We start from the raw sequence: 16,277 nt of genomic DNA on the forward strand, positions 1-16,277 counted from the left end.
TGTCTTGTTGTGCAGGCCGGATTAAGTTTGTATTAATGTATCAGATGATTGAGAGAGGCTACCCATATTTCTTCAAACATTATAGGTATTTATAGGCAAATATTCGTTCCCTATGAGCTATCTGGAATCATCGAAAAACCGGGAGGAACCAACGTCCCCATTCATGGTTACGCAGATTGATAACTTTACACTAGGTGAAGGTTTTATGCCTGCAAACTTCAATATTGGTTCCACTTTTCCATAGAAAACCTTACTTGAACGACCTCGTATTGAACGAGGATTAAGTATGACATGCATAGTAGGAGGGCTTTTACATTTAACTGGTTGTCTCGATTGAAAATCTCTTGAATCAACTGATCCTTGTTGCTTCGAAGTATGTGGCAAGTAGTTCACAAAACACTACAACTCTGCAAATGTAGAAAGCCACCGTAGTGTGTCATCAGGAGTGGACGCTGAGAAATCAAGATCCTTTCGCTTTCTCTTAGATTTTATTAATGATGATGGCACCCATGATCTCTTTACGATTGGATAAGAATGCACTATGTAACATCTAAGTCCATCATCGTATGAAACATCAATGATGTCACCAAGGCTAAGGAAATGAGTATCTCAAACAAAAACCTTGATGGTAAGCTTTTCATTGACCTCTGCCTTGGTTGTATCTGATCCCTTAAGTTTGACTATCAAGGCTTGTACTCGATTTTTTTCTTAACAGGGACCAGCTTTCTAGAAACCAAAAGTTGTCCCAATATATCAGAACACTCATCCCCAATATCAATCCCGTGCTCATGTCCATTTACATGCTCTGAATTCTCAACTGACACATTAAATTCATCTGTCTTGGAGGATTTGACTTTGCCTCGCTTTTCACGACCAATTACAGGAGAAGAATTCTGCCCAGAGGTCACCTGAGGAGAAACATTAGTCCTTTGTGGTTCAGATAAAACATGACAATGATGATTTTGTGACAATACCAAGGGGTATATTTTGAGAAAGAGCCCCAATATTCCCTAAGGGGCTCCGCATCTCTGTCCACAAAAAATAAAAAATAAACCAAATGACTGCAACTTCCACCTAGAATAATAGAGATGCCTATTTGAATTCTCTTATCCCTCCCATCAATTAAGAAAACATTTTTCACTTACAGTGAGACCTATCTAGCACAAGGGGATGGGTTCTTGTTTGGAGAGATCTGACAATTACAATAAGAGGAAAGAGGACATATTCTGATAAGGCCATAAAGTCATGCACATGATATGCATATATGGGCCGAAATAAAATGATTGGGAGGGGAATAATGAAGATGGAAGTAGTTTTCAAGAGGAAGAGGGGTACAATGTATAGGCTTACTATGAGGGAGAAGAGGAGGATGAGGAAGAGGAGGACAGAAGCCTTGATTTACTGGCCAGATTTATGCATCATATGTTTAAGAAGATTTCCAGAAAAGCTAGAAAAGCTGCAAAAATAGTTTTTCCTTCGGATATCTCCCCACAACTGGTATGCCACTCCTCTTCCACCCCTATGGAGAAAAAACTTAAATAATTCTCAGGATAATATTTTTCAGTCTAGACTCTTTGATGTTATAAATTTGTTTTTTGGATTTCTAGTGATCTTGAATAGTGTTAGCTAGCTATAAATCTATCATTCACCCTGGTTTGGCGACTGGGCATGGACCATCTTGCCTTCTGTTAGAACTCTCTACAGAACTACAAGAAATGAATATGGTGTTTGATAACTAGAACAGAGCTTATTGCATCCTGTTATTAATTACTTGTATTAAAGGTTGGGAAAACATATGATGGTTTGAATGTTGGGCTGGAATATTGTAAAAAGTGAATTTTTTTTTATTGTTGGCAATTGATTATTAAATCAGAGTACACTTTTTACTTCATTGCTAGAATTCCCTCCGCTTACCATAGCAAGCAAATCAAACAGTGAAACCAGATTTGCACAAGTCCATATCATTCATGATGGTGAATTCATGTTGAAGGCATGATCTCATCCTATTTATGACTGACAAAGACATTTATTTCCATAGTAAGCATTTGTGCTGATGAGATGGACTGGCCATAGGTCTACCATTTATGAATCAATAGTTTTGAAAAGAACAAAGTAAACTTTTCACATTTTTGTGTTGTGTGATTGTATCCTATTTTGCATTGCACACACCAATAACAAATAACAAGTTGTTGGAAGCGTATGGTATATACAAACGATGCAGGAGCATCATGGTTCCGAAAATGTGTACATTTAGTAGAATCTAGGTGGTGTTGTGTTTTCAAAAGAGTGGTCTTCCTAAGTGTTTAATTCATGTAATTTTAAATATTTTGAGTGATTTAGGTGAGACATTTAGAATAGGAGTTAATTAAATATTATGAGGATATTTGTAAATGTTCTCGAATGTAGGGGAACATGAGAGAATCAGGATAGTTGAGAGATTTGAGAATTAATTGTAAATCTTAGATTAGGAGTTAGTTCATGATTTTGTGGATTAGAGAGGATCCTTAGAGATAAGGAAAATATTTTAGGATTTTGTTGAGAAGGACATGGATCTAAACCAGGAATTGGTTGTAGAATCCTTTTGTACAAATGTAAGCCAAAAAGGTAGAGAAAGAGTTAGAAAAGTCAACTTAGTAGCTAGAGGTTGTGAGTTAGAGGTTTGATTATAAGCCTACAACGAGTAGGAAAACAGAGGCCACTAATTAGAATATCAAGCCAGAGAGAGAGAATCTTATGTCAATACTTGTTTATTAATACAAACAACTCGATTCTGAGTTTATGTGTGTATTGAGTAATTGAGATATAGATTGTGTATGATCTTGAGTTATTCTGCGTAACATAGGGTGCAGGTGTAGAATCCGAAGGTGAAATAAAGAGAAGAGTCACACAAAAAAGGGGAACCAAAGACAAAAAGGATGAGAAGAATTCCTTTATGAATTCGAGGAGAATTGATAGAGGACCTAAGCACAGATAAGAAGAGAATATATGGCCAAGAGGAGATCAAATTATGATCATGGTGAAACGTTCCAATAATGTTGGAGATAATTGCATGATTATGGAGGGTGTAGATACACTGATAAAGAAGTCAAAGGGTAGCATTGACCTTACGCTAGACCCGTATATGGTATCAATAAAAGGGATAGATCACGATGTTGTGTGGATCATTAGAATTAAATGCTTTGTGTAGAAAACCCGAAGATGAAGTCTGATTGCAAGGTGGGGTGGAGTAACACTCAACAATACACATTGAATGTAATCTAAGTGCCAAAGTGAAATGCGTAGCTGTGAAGGTTAGGAGTCTATGGGTGTCTCGATCGTGTTTGAACCCCACACTCAATCCTAACCATTGATCGCATTTTAAACCTCTTACGTCACAGTCAACTGCAGAGGTTAAGCTCCGTTTAATCTGTGTGTTAGTTGAAGGGCCACATACTACAGGATTTGATTGCCTCTGTTATCCAACGGATATCGGGCCATAAAGAGATCAGAATTTAACTTCAAAGGTGGACTCAAAATTTTATATATTAAGCATTTATAATCCTTATCAGCTCCGTAAGGGTGGTTAAGTGTCGTACAAGTTTCTTTTGTGATATCGCTATTGACCGTTAGATCAAGCGTGCCCTGATCAAATGGTGGAGGATGGAGATTGGGTTTGTTGATCAGGTGGATCAGCGACCATTGGATTGAATGGTAATATCAACGACATAGAGTGAAGCGCCTATGCAAAAGGGAAAGTCAACGTGGGATCGATTGCTGTTCAATTTCTATTCAATTGTTGTTAAATTGTTGTTCAATTGCTGTTCAATTACTGAGTGGACTCGAGAAGTGTATGGATGCGAGTTTATCTTATTTGAGATCTAATTTTGTGCATTCAGGTGGGACCGACATTCGTTAGCAGATTATATGTTAAAGTGCTATCTGGTGATTGGTTTGGTTTGTGTTAAAACCCACCAATGTAAACGCTTCTAATTTGTATAGGTGGGTCATAACCCACAAGTTTACGTAAGGTGATTATGAAAGTCAGGGAAATTTCCTTTAGGCGGTTTTCTCCTGTGTCAAGTGCTACCAGAGTTGGAAAAAAAGCTCTTTTGGGAGAAAATTAGAGCAGCTATGCTCTACAGAAGAAAAATCATAGTGAGTTTCTATTTTGAAAATAATTCAGAACTTATGGAATTATTTTATTTCATAATTAAGTTTGTGAATAGAGAATAGATTTTGAATAGTTTTCTTTGAAAAGGACAGAACAGGAAGAATTTTCAAGAAACTAGAGTGGCGTGGTAGAAGCATCATATCTGAATCTGATTGAGGTAAAAAAATTGATTTTCTTATTTGATTTTGAAATTGGTGATTGATAAATTGATTTTTGAAAGAACAGTAAAAAGATAGAAGAAAAAATCTACTTTGGGAGAAAGTAGATCAGATTATTGAAAGGAAAAATTGAGGGAATTGTTTATGAAGGGATAGTGAAAAACTGCAACATCAACATGCGTTCAGAAAAATGGACAGTGAGGTATGGTATTCATGATTTCAGTTAATTAATTATGAATTATTGATTGAAAAATGCTATGAAGATGTTTGATAATTGTAGCGAAGAACAAGAAGAGTTTTTGATGATGATGGCAACGAACCTATCCAACTAGAGGTTGGAAGAAAGGAGAAAGGTGACTGAGTGCAACAACCAGAGGAGTAGTGAGGCTCTAAAAGGTTCAAGAGAGTGAACCAAGAGAGAGAATACCTAGGAAGAGATCAAGCTCAGAGAGGAAGCTTGATAGGGTATTGAGTAGTAAGAGAATAATGCTACAAGAAAAGGCTATGTTGCAGATCACCAATCGGGCATGGATGAGCTCATGAGGGAAGATGGCCATGGAGGGTCATAGAAGAGGTTCTAGAGAATGCCATATAGGTAAGATGAGTAATGAGGAGTGAGAGAGAAATCTTGTAGTGATGAGAGTACAGTTGGAGATACTACAGGGATGGCTACAAGAGAAAGAGAATGAATACCAAAGGCATGGTTGGATTATGAAAAGGAAAGTCCAATGGCATAAATTACAAGTGAAGTGGGAGCATAGAGTGAATGCTCAATTAAAGGAAGAGTTACTCAGATTAAATGAGTATATGAAGGAAGTTTTGGTATGTGAACTAGAAAATGGTCCATTGATCTCTGAAAGTAATGAAGAGATAGAGTTAAAATCTACTGAGGAACTGAATCATATGAAGGATACAGAGTGGCAAGAAGACCCGATGTCTGAAGCATCAACCAAGACCCAAAGGTATTGTACTTTTAAAACTAATGATTTCTATATGATTGCAGGTACACCACATGGTGATGAAAAAACTTTAGAGTTTGTTAAGAAGGAGCAGAATTTGAAATCTGTTCAGATTAAGACTGAGATAGCAAGATCTCAGAAATGAAAGGAGACAGAAAGGTCTCATGGAAATATGCAGCAGAATATTGGAGCTGGTAATAGTAAAGATTGGAATAGAACATCTAAGTTAAGACATGAAGATGAAGAAAAGGTATTTACCATGCCTAACGAGTTTGTAATACTTAAGCATGATGAGTTAGATTTAGCAGGGGAAGAAGGACCATTTGACGATTGGTCAACAACAAATGAAATCATTGAAAATTGTGTAAAATTTCCAATTTCTATTCCAATTAAAATTATTGAGTTATATAGAAAGTTAGGCCTTCAAAGGAGAAAGCTAGAACAACAGAGGATAAATATCCAGAGTAAATTGCTGCTGAAGGATCACAGAGAAATTGTCATAAATGACAGTCAAGAAGAAGCTAATAGGTACAGTAAAAAGAAGCAGAAAATGCTCTTGGAAAACAATATGGTAGTAAAAATGAAAATTCAGCAATCAAGAGTTGAAGGTAATCAGCAGACAGAGGATATACTGGACGGAGAGATTAAACTGATAAGAAGGATAATGATGAAAGTGTCTAAGAAGAATACAGCAGCAGGAAAGCAAAGAAGCAACAACAAGAGGAAGACAATGGAAGAATGTGAGAGCGTAGCAAGTGGAGCATTGTACCATAAGGTATGGAAATCTGGAAAACAACAGCAGACAACATCAACAACAGAACAACTGAAAGGAAAAGAATAGGCAAAGATAAATTACAAAACAAAATCTGGGGTCCAGGAGGACAAAGATTAGAAGCACATGATCTGGAGATCATGATTATTTTCTACTTTCGGAGTCTGATCTAGGAGCATCATGGTTTCGAAAATGTGTACATTTAGTAGAATCTAGGTGGTCTTGTGTTTTTAAAAGAGTGGTCTTCCTAAGTATTTAATTCATGTAATTTTAAATATTTTGGGTGATTTAGGTGAGACATTTAGAATAGAAGTTAATTAAATATTGTGAGGATATTTGTAAATGTTCTCAAATGTAAGGGAACATGAGAGAATCAGGATAGTTGAGAGATTTGGGAATTAATTGTAAATCTTAGATTAGGAGTTAGTTTATGATTTTGTGGATTAGAGAGGGTCCTTAGAGATAAGGAAAAGATTTTAGGATTTTGTTGAGAAGGATATGGATCTAAACCAAGAATTGTTTGTAGAATCCTTTTGTATAAATGTAAGCCGAGAAGGCAAAGAAAGAGTTAGAATAGTCAAGTTAGTAGCTAGAGGTTGTGAGTTAGAGGTTTGATTGTAAGCCTACGACAGGTAGGAAAACATAGGCCATTGATTAGAATATCAGGCCAGAGAGAGAGACTCTCATGTAAATACTTGTTTATTAATATAAACAACTCAATTTTGATTTTATGTGTGTATTGGGTAATTGAGATATATATTTTGTATGATCTTGAGTTATTCTGTGTAACATAGGGTGCAGGTGTAGAATCTGAAGGCAAAATAAAGAGAAGAGTCACACAGAAAAAAGGAACCAAAGAAAAAAAGGTCGAGAAGAATCCATTTATGAATTCAAGGAGAATTGATAGAGGACCTAAGCACAGATAAGAAGAGAAGATATGGCAAAGAGGAGATCAAATTATGATCACGGTGAAACATTCCAGTACTATTGGAGATAATCACATGATTATGTAGGGTGTAGATACACTAATAAAGAATTCAAAGGGTATCATTGACCTTACACTAGACATATCTATGGTATCAATAAGAGGGAAAGAGCATGATATTGTGTGGATCACTAGAATTAAATGCTCTGTGTAGCAAACCCAGAGATGGAGTTTGATTGCAAGGTGGGGTGGAGTAACATTCAATGATCCACATTGAATGTAATTTGAGTGCCAAAGTGAAATGCGTAACTGCGGAGGTTAGGAGTCTATGGGTGTCTTGATCATGTTTGAAGGCCCACACTCAATCCTAACCATCAATCACATTTTCAACCGCTTACGTCACAGTCAACTGTGGAGGTTAAGCTGCGTTCAATCCATGTGTTAGTTGAAGAGCTGCAGACTGTAGGATTTGATTGCCTCCATTATCCAATGGATATCGGGCCATAAAGATATCATACTTTAACTTCAAATGTGTACTCTAACTTTTATAGATTAAGGATTTATAATCCTTATTGGCTCTATAGGAGTGGTTAACTGTCGCAGAAGTTTCTCGTGTGATATCACTATTGATTGTTAGATCAAGTGTGCCTTGATCAAATGGTGGAGGATGGCGATTGGGTTTGTTGTTTGGGTGGATCAACGACCATCAGATTGAATGGTAAGATCAACGACGTAGAGTGAAGCACCTGTGAAAAAAGGGAAAGTCAACGTGGGAAGTCAACATGGGACCGATTACTGTTCAATTGCTGAGCGGACCTGAGAAGTGTATGAACATGAGTTTATTTTATTTGAGATCTGTTTTTGTGAATTCAGGTGGGACCAGCGTTCGTTGGTGGATTATATGTTAAAGTGTTGTTTGGTGATTAGTCAGGTTTGTGTTAAAACCCACCAATGTAAATGCTTCCGATTTGTATAGGTGGGCCATAACCCACAGGTTTATGTAAGGTGATTATGAAAGTTAGGGAAATTGCCTTTAGTCGGTTTTCTCCTGCATCAACAAACAAAGTAGGAATATAGAAAATTCAAGCATAACTTGTTTTGCAAGAGGGATGTACATGCAAATGTTGCAAAACTCAACTAAGAAAAGTATTCATCCAGGCTGGAATGTAAGATTTCAACTGGAACTCTACAAAACTCAACAAAAAATTGTTCAAAATGATTGCTTTTCTTTTCCTTTATGTGGCATTTATATTTGACATCGGCAAGTTTTCTGATTGCTTGCAACTTGGTCTCCAAGGCAGCAAAGAATATGGAATTTATTCTCACGTCAAGCTCTGAATTGTGAGTAGTCACAAGTACTGACTCTCACTCATTGCTGGCAAGTTGGACATGCTGGCTGAGAGTCAGAATTAGGGACAACTAGGTGAGGAACATTTCTCAAAAGCCAAGGCCCTCCCCATAGTTCACAAATAGGTGAAGCCCATTTCTCAAATGCTAAGTCCCACCCCAACAACTTTGAATTTGAGATGCGAGACCTGGTGTCAAAATGTACATGCGACACTTAGTAACTTCCTACACTTGGAGGATGTGCACCAGCAACTTACACCCCTATATTTACCCCTAGAGTAGTCCCAATGTCATAAGGGATTCTCCAAATTCCATTATTTACTTATCTTGATAAGCACTTGGTTGGCACCTCCTAGAATAGAGCACTATGAATGTAACCTCCACATGCCTTGAGATAAGGTAGAACTTACACATATCAATGGAAATTCCCTGCTATGAATTCTTTGTTGGAACATTTGGTTTGTATACATATTACTTTTTCTTTCTTCTATATCATCCTAGAATGCAAATACACTTTTAATAGGGAAAAGTCTTACAAACAAACTTTAATTCATTCTGAATTCTCTTGCATTTAAGTATTTAATGCCTGCATTTAAAAACTGCAATCCATCAAGGCCATCTTTCTGATGTCAAAAAGAGCAATAGTTTTTCAAAATATCAAGCGCATCCAAAATATCTGGTCAAGACAGGATACATGTGCCTCAAATAGATGGCGATGATGAGAGAAAACTCCCAATAGAAGCACATGCTAGACTAATGAATTATGACCTCAAATTGTAAGATAAAAATCATGCGTGAATTATTTCAAGGGCGGACGTATTTGCAATATAAATACCAAAATATGAACAAAAACGCCTAGTAGGGTCCAATCAAGCAATAATTCAGGTTAGGTAAAGTTCACGTTTCAAAAATTTTACATCTCCTTATCTATGATTCTTATGCAACCATAGTTGGCCTGTACCAGCCATGATGGATTTCTACAGATTTCTTTCTTCTTGCAAGTCGAGACTTTCTATGTGCCCCTGTGTTTCTATGCAAGGTGCCAACTTTGACTGCTTTATCAATAACTGAGTATGCTTCTGCTATCATCTTTTCTATTGTTATTAGGTCCTCGGGACTGGGTGAAGTAGCTTTTTGAGTTTCGCAAGAGCTTCAAAGACCTGAAAATAAAACACAATATCCTGAATCAAACAACTTTTTATATCTTAGCATTTGCAGAGTAAACTGAAATGTTCCCACATATTCAAGTAAACAACAGTATATAATTTTAATCTAGTAGGATTAGACAATTGAATTTTGACATATGTTTGTGCTAGACCTTGGCTAAATTCAATTAAAAATGGAGGTAAATATCTGGAGAGGTAAAGTTCTGCTATGATCAACTATTTTTTTTTGAAATTTCGATGATCCAGGTTGTCTCAAAACATACCAATGTTAGCTAAGTTGTGGTCTAGCAGTAAACATGTGGAAGTTTACCATCACTAGCCCAGGTTCAATTCCAAGAAAAAAATTAGGGAATCCTCAGAGTGACATGCCCAAGAGTGCAGTTAATTAACTCCGACCCAATTCTAGTAGATATGAGTACATTCCGGTAGTTGGTTGCGGGAAATATTTCCTTAAATCCAGCTAAAAAAAATAAGGGGTGTTATGGTAACCAAAAGAAAAAAAAAAAACCTAAAACCCAAGGGAAAAATTATATGCTCAATATCAATCAGGTGCAACTATAACTTTTGACAAAATTTCTATCAGATTTGGGGAAAAACTTCCACAGGAAAGAGGTTGAGTTTGTAATTTTGTCTACCTATCGACTGGCTCCTACCATACACAATATATAATAGGTCTCATTAGCGTTGTCATAAAAATCCTATAAAAGCACTTTATTGTTTTCAACAATTTAGACCAGACAAAACATAAAGGTTGACATAAAACCAAACAATCTTTTATAGATTAAAATCATCAACCATTCTCTTAGGGATTCCTTGAGACTGATAATATTAAATATAAGGGAAATTGAAAATAACATGTGCTGGTATAATGGTGGCTAAGCTCAAGTTTATGGTTATTAAGTCATTATGAAGCACCCTTAGTGGGTAGTTACAGCCTACACTGGTGGTTAGTGTGTTGACTTAGTGGTCCCTTAGTGGTCATTAATGTAATTGATCGTACACTATTAGTAGGTCATTACTTAGCCCACATTAGTTATTAGGGTTAGATAATATAACTCTATGTGATTGACTATACACTATTTGTCAGTCATAAATTATCCCACAATGGTTATTCGAGTTGAATAACATTGCCCTTACACCTATAAAATGTGGTTCTCACAACTGTGGACACACATGAAATAATGTGATGAAAACAATTGTTTTGAGTGGAGTTTTCTATCCTAAAAGATTTATCCACTGTATATCAGGTGTCATATCATTTTGTGTGATGTGCCTATAATTGTCATGGGCTCTTAGCCTCTATCTTCAACATGGTATATTTGTTACTCCTCATTTTGCATGAAGTCTATAATAGTGAATTTTTCCATTACCTTTGTGATTTTTATCCAAAACAACTTTGGATGGTTAAAGTTTCACTTGGCTCCTTGCATTGATGATGACATGGATGATGATGTGCTAGAGGTTTTGATGGTGTTTTGCTTGGCATAATTACTTAACATAGAAATATAGCATTACACTTGATAATGCAATGTTCTAGTCTCCACTCCTTGCTAGATGATTGGATATGAGGATATAAGGATCCATTGATGTAACACCCTATAATACTTTTATGCTAAGTAGACATTGTATTGGCATCTCCATTTGGTGACTCCATCATGTCATAATATGCTCAGCATGCACTCATTTATTACACATGGTTTGTTACTTGTATGAATGGATATGAGCATGCTTTGGAGTCCTTTTCTCTGACGACCTAGCTCTTATGGATGATATTTACATGTGGAGGGTTACTTGTATGGAGCATGGTTTTGCCTAGAGTGCTCCCCTCCTTGAGCTCACATTTGAAGGCATATTGCACATTTTAATGAGTTGGTTGGATTCTTGGTGACTTGGCATATGATGCATGGCTTATTTAACTCATTTTTCCTTGGATCTCCCACCTTACACATTCCCTCATGCATTATTTGTCCACACGTGCCATCTTGGAGAAGTGTTTTGGCACAAATGTGAAGGTGTATTGTTGGAGATCGTCCCTTCTTTCATGGAGATTGTTGAGTGCTATGAAAATTCACATATTGAGGTCTTACGCTTTGTGCCATTGCTAACAAACATCCACCTCTTGGAGACTTCACACGTGCCATGTTTGAAGGTGTTGACTTGGTGCATGCTTGACAATGGAGGATGGCATGCACTTTAGAGGTTATAATTCACATCTTATCATGCATATTGTTGGGACGTCTCTCCTTGGGAGGGGGTTTTATGGTCTAAAAACCTCATTTTAGGAGAACATTCACCTTTATGGAGGATGTCCACCTAGGAGGAACTTTTAATCACATTTGATGGAGGTCGTTTCTTTAAAAGCATCACATGTTCCATTTATGAGGTCTTCTACTTGATCGTTGCATACTTTGAGGAGGAAGCTTCACCTTGGAGAGCTACACATCCACCTTGGAGGAGATCTAGGAGGTTCCAAACCCTAGATCTATGATTTTCATAGCCTATTTTGAAGAGTTGGTTGTGGATCTATATAGTTGAAGACCTTTAGAGGCTAGGCATTACACCTTTGACTCATATTATGCCTAATGGAGATGTCCTAATCTCTTGGGCCTATTTTTGTTGGAGACTTGTACATGTAGCTTGACCACTTCCTTATTTTATGTATTATTGATTAGTTAGTTGGAGGAAATGTTTCTTTACTCCTCACTATGCTACATCTAGGGTTTTCACCCTTGATATTATTATTAAATTATAAAGGAAGTTGACTTTACATAAAAAGTAGTCATTCCTCATTTGTATTCATGGTTGGAATTTTGAAGCTTCACCTCCTTGGAGCTTAATGAACACATCTTTCTTGGAGAATTTGTGATGTATAAGGGTTATCACTTTGTTGAGTGCATGAATATTTTGGTGCTTAAAGCTTGAAGTTGTAAAATTTCTTCTATATCGACAAGACTAACAACTTCGTCCATTGAAGGGTAAAATTTACAACTTGGAAGGAGTTTAGTGTGGTAACATCTCTTCTCTCCTTTGTGAACTTAGTCCTTGATGAGTAATAGTGTTGTATATATCTTCTAATAATCTACCAAGCTCATTAACTTCAATTTCTAGGGTAAAGATGAGTTTCCCGGTTGAAGGAGGATCCTTTTGGACCCTTTCCTTGCAGAATTTTTGCATCAAATTCCAGCAAGCTTAGAATGAAAGTTATAGAGTCTTCTAACCTTACTTCCATTACTAACACATAAGAAATAATCCCTCTTAGATAACCCTTTGATTCCATTGGCCTTGTTGGATTTGTCACTAATCTCTACTTCCTTCCATCACTCCTAAGGATTTCTTTTTTTGAAAAAGAACCCCTCACTTTTCGGGCATCTGTGATGCCCATTTTTACTTAGATAGCTACCTATGCTAAGGCTCTATTTTGTAGTTCCATGCTATTTATTTATGAACTCTATGTAATATTGATGCATTTAGTTGGACATGTGAAACTACTTATATAAATCATTAGATGGATTAGGTACTGATGATGGAAATGTTTGATGTATGACCTAATGTATGACTTACTTGGCGATGATTTATCTAGTGCGTGACTTATTAGCATTATTTTTGTTCATGTATGGATTAAGTGGATATGATTTATCTAATGAATGACTTAGCGAAATTATGATTTATCTAATGTAAGATTTATTTTTAGTATAAACTACAAAATTGACATGTGGATACTAGACTTAATAACATGATGTTTAATATCACTTATCTATATATATTTTGTTGTTATATGAATGCATGAATGAGAACTAACCTGCAAATTGGAAAGAACTATATGATAGCCAAGATCTACACTTCCATTGGGGAAGGTCGAGACATCTAGTGAGGAAATGTATGATGTACCTTGTTCTATTACATTCTGTATCTACTTGATATGCACTCTTATGACATGGGCAAAATGTAAATGGCAGGTGAAAAGACTACCTGACTAGATTATTCAATGACAAGTCCAACCAATGTTGTAATGTGGTCCATATTAGGGTGTTGACCCTAGTTGTAAGGAGGGGTGGAGGTATTTCCCACCGCATAGCCTTCAAACCTGGAATCGTGGTAGGGCAGTGATGGACACACTCCCGTAGATGTGTGATGACAATTGCCAGTTGGTGTTGACCCTAGTTGTTAGGAGCGGTGGAGGTATTCCCCACTATGTAACCTCCAAAACTAGAATCGTGGGAGGGCAGTGATGGACACACTCCCCTAGATGTGTGATGATTATTGCTAGTTTCCTACTGGGAAAGTTAGGTCAATATAGTCGACGCTTCCACCATATTGGTTTTATCAGTGGTTAGATTGGTATAGTCGATGCCATAGTATATAACAACAGAGGATGGATAGGGTGGGAATGAAAGTAGGTTAGGAAGGATAGGAGGATATAGATTAGTTGGAGACTCTTGATGGGAAGTGGTATCATTGCCTGACTTATTAAATTTTACTACTATAACTCTCTCTCTATTTTGGTATGCCTTCGAACTCCTTTTATATTTTCACTCTAACTTCGAGATGAAGTTTTCTGAAGGAGGGCTGTATGTAATGCCCCACTTAATCTTATCATGCAAATTTTATTAGTGTTTAAATTACCTAAAAATATAGACTTATAACTATTAAGAAATATTGGTAAATACCTTCATTTGAGAAACTATAATTTTTATTTACTGATATAAAATTTATTATTTTTATTATTCAATTCCCAACTTGTCTTCTCAAATTTAATCTTCGATAGGATATGGCCTCCTTCCATTATTCCAAATTAAATATCCATATCTTATCCCCAAAATGTCCTCTCAAAATATCCTTGGGAGAAGATATAGTCGTCCCCAATTAATTACCAAATTAAATATCCATATCTTATCCCCAAAATGTCCTCTCAAATTTACTTGGGAGAAGATATGGTCCTCCCCAATTAATTACCAAATTAAATATCCATATCTTATCCCCAAAATGTCCTCTCAAATTTACTTAGGAGAAGACATGGTCCTCCCCAATTAAGTACCAAATTAAATATCCATATCTTATCCCCAAAATTTCCTCTCAAATTTACTTGGGAGAAGATATGGTAAGAAAAGTCAAATGAAAGGATGAGGGGGTAGTTATGACATTAATGGTAGGTGGTTGAGCTGGATGGGAGGAAGAGGCATAAAAGGGGAAGGATGATGAGATGAGAGGGGGATCCTTGGCCTTGGTTTTGGTTTGGTTATGTTTGGGAGGATTTTGTTTTGGATGAGGGATGTGGCGAAAGAGGAGGGAGATCAAACTTGGATCTGGAGAGTGTTTGTTAAACTTGGACACACTACATCTAGTTGGACTTGGGCTCGAAGGGCTAGGGAACTTGTGGAGGTTTCCTGGGCTAGGAATTACTTCATAGTTGTCTAGGAGGTAAATCCAGTTGGGTAGTCAAGAGGAGCATGGAGCTCATAAGCCTCTCAATTAAGCTATTGGAAGAGGCATTATCAGTCATTTATTTTAGTTATGTAAATTATTACAAGTTATACATGTTGCAGATAAATTGTTACAAGTTATACATGTTGTAGATTAAATTAATTTATGTTCATGATTATGATGTTTTATAAACCCGAGGACCTATAGTTGGGTCCTCACATCATTGACCAATTCATGATGTGAGGAATTATTATAAATAATTTTTCTCAAACTCAAATCTTCTAAGTGCTCTCTGCACAGTAAACATTTTGCACCAATTTCTTTATGCCTTATTTGCACACTTTGACCATTCTCCTTTCCACAATGCCATAAGATTAAAGTTTATCAATCCATCTTCCTTCACACTTAGGTAATTTTCTATCGACTAACTTCTTTCTCTCTATCCAAATTTCATAAGGAGAGGGGGTAGTATGATACCATCCTCCACTGAGGCTACCCACTTCGACTTCAATTCTTGTCAGCGTATGCAAGTACTTCATTAGGCATATAGTTATGACAAATTAGGATGGTTTGTATGGGCCTACTCATGACACACCATAGGAAACCAACCAATATGCAATGGGAATTCAATGCCATGCAACAATCTACAACAAGATTTCCCTCTTAGAACTTTGGATTCATATGTCCCTCCATTTAAGCTAGTCATCAATTTATTTTCACAAATTAATTATTTACATAACTAGGTTTATATACATGGTTTTTTGTGGAAAAAGAGTTACACATTATCATATTCTAGAGTATCTTTCCATCACACAAAATATTCTCTCTTCTGATTTTTGTTGATAACCATAACTCTATACGCCACATATCCTCTAGTTTCAACTCTAGGTGATCCACAATGAAGGACGCTTTGTGTGATAACATTATTATAGTCTTCAAAATAGTAGTGCGTGTATATATATATGTATATTTAATGCATATATCCAATACCAATGAACAAACTTGTGTATTATATATATATTTTTAATGGTTTGTTCGTGATATTCTCCTCACATTCACATCAAGTACAGTTGAGGCACCAGATTGCATCATATTTTTTTTATCAATATGGTCCAATATTAATCAATAGTATTTCTTAGATAGGTATTAATGTGCATTTGGAAATTATAAAAGCATCATTTTAGAGAGGGTGTATTAGGATTGCAAGTTGACCACCCTCAGTCTTGTTTTTGTTGCACATTCTACACATTGTATCACTTCAATAAGCCTTGCGTGTAGTTCAAATTCCAATATCATGATTTGGCTTGAGTGAGTTGGTTTTAGTTATGCTAAACTTCAATTTTCTAGTGAAGTTGAGGCTATCATCATCCATATTGTTC

The sequence above is a fragment of the Pinus tabuliformis genome, chromosome Q, assembly GCF_031772625.1.
Source record: "Pinus tabuliformis cultivar Carrire ecotype Pingquan chromosome Q, CPIR1, whole genome shotgun sequence".
Classification (NCBI taxonomy): domain Eukaryota; kingdom Viridiplantae; phylum Streptophyta; class Pinopsida; order Pinales; family Pinaceae; genus Pinus; species Pinus tabuliformis.